Source organism: Lottia gigantea, assembly GCF_000327385.1.
Source record: "Lottia gigantea unplaced genomic scaffold LOTGIsca_8, whole genome shotgun sequence".
Classification (NCBI taxonomy): domain Eukaryota; kingdom Metazoa; phylum Mollusca; class Gastropoda; family Lottiidae; genus Lottia; species Lottia gigantea.
The window spans coordinates 1,197,206-1,199,348 of record NW_008710662.1 but is presented as its reverse complement, the minus strand read 5'-3'; positions in this window follow the sequence as shown (position 1 = coordinate 1,199,348).

Here is a 2,143-nt window from a genome sequence, read left to right as displayed (position 1 = left end):
GTAGCACACGTCTCTCCCGTAATTGAGAAAAATGGAGAGTATTTAGAACTACCGTGGACAGATGATCGGTATGCCATGCAAATGCCGGGAAGATAATCATCCTAGTCACGCTGATCATCTCGAATTAATTTTGCCAAACTATTGTTTAAAAAGCCGTGAATGTTTTCTGTTTTTCCATTTGATGCCGGATGGTAACTACCGGTTTTGATATGGTTAATATTTAATTGCTTTGTTAATTGTTTTAACACATTTGAGTTATATTCCATGCCACGATCACTAATTATCAGCTATGGACAACCATAGCGGGGAATAATTTCTGTTAATAATACTTTTGCACCTAATTCTGTAGTCTTATTAGGCAGAGCAAACAATTCGACCCATGAACTAAAATGATCAACAATAGACAAAATATATCTATTGCCATTATCTGAAACTGGTAACGGGCCAACATGGTCAATTCCGATTATTTCGAAAGGGTATTCCGGTTTAGGCATTTCATGAATTTCGGCTCTCAGCTTTTTTAACTTCCGGGTGGTACATTTGACAAGTCTGAATGAAAGTGACAACATCTTTGTACATGTTTTTCCAGAAATATCTACTCCGAACGTTATCGTAAAGCTTATCAATGCCGGTATGAGATCCAAATGGTGATTCGTGAAAGTCTTGTAAAATTTTTACTTTGAAAGAATCAGGGATTACTAATTGCAGCCGTTGGGTTTTATCATTTTGAACTGGTCGGGATATGTGATAAACAACACCGGATAAGAGAACATACTCGTCTAGGGATTTGTCGTCTGTTCCAAATGCTAAAGCTTTGCGTAATTTGCGGGTCTTCTGATTGAATTTTGCGGGGAAACGTCAATTCCAGTCTGGGGGTGCGTTCATCATGCTCATCGTCGGAATCAAAGTCGGAGTTGTTTGCAGTAAAATCGTCAGGCAATACGTCATGGGCCGGGTTATCCGTGTCAATAACGAATAAGTCTTTGTCGAATTGTGGATTAGTGTTTTTGGATCGAATTCGAGACAAAAAGTTATCTTGGCAGTTTTTCGAGCCTGGCATATGCTTGATATCACACTGCATTTCCTCAAGCATAATACCCCAACGTTGAATACGTGGGTTTTTATTTTCCGCTGTAAACAGAGCTTTTAAGGGCTTATGGTCTGTAAAAATAGTAAAGTCAGCGCCGACTAAGTAATGACGTAACTTATTAATGCAATATACAATGCCTAATCCTTCTCGTTCTATCGTGGGATATCGTAATTGTGAGGTGTTAAGTTGATGCGAAACATATTGAATCACTCTTTCGCCGCCAGGGAAGTCTTGCGTTAAAACACCACCTACTGCGTATTTGGACGCATCTGTGTATAACTTATAGGGTTTAGTCATGTCAGGGTAGGCTAATATAGGGGCTGATATTAGTTTCTCTTTAAGTGATTTAAAACTAGTATCGACTTCCGGTGTCCATAAAAATTGGGCATTTTTCTTTGTCAGATTGATGAGGGGGTGGGCAAATTTCAGAAAAATGAGGAATAAACTTCCGGTAATAAGAGGCCATACCTATGAAGGATCGAACTTGTTTAACATTTTTAGGTGCTAACATGTCTTTTATGGCGCTAACTTTTTCGGGGTTGGGCCGAATACCATCTTTAGAAATGATATGACCGAGATACTTTACTTCCGGTTTTAAAAAACAACATTTAGAGGGTTTTAATTTTAGACCAGCCTTGCGTAATCTATTAAAAACCTCTTCCAAATGTCGTAAATGTTCCTCAAACGTCCTAGAATGTATTATTATATCATCAATGAAAACTTTGACATACTTCGATAATAGACCGTTCATTATTTTATCCATAGCATTTTGAAAAACTGCCGGGCTATTACATAATCCGAAGGGTAATCGATTGAATTCGAATAAACCTTTAAAACTAGCAAACGCGGTTTTGTGTTTGAAATGTTCGTCCATCTCGATCTGCCAGAAGCCATTCTTTAAATCTAAGCACGTGAAGAATTTACAGTCACCTAAAGACGAAATTAAGTCATCCATGTTTGGGAGGGGGTAAGAATTTTTGGTCAATTGACAGTTCAACTTCCGGTAATCTATGCAAAAGCGGTACGATTTATCTGGTTTCGGTATAAGAACTA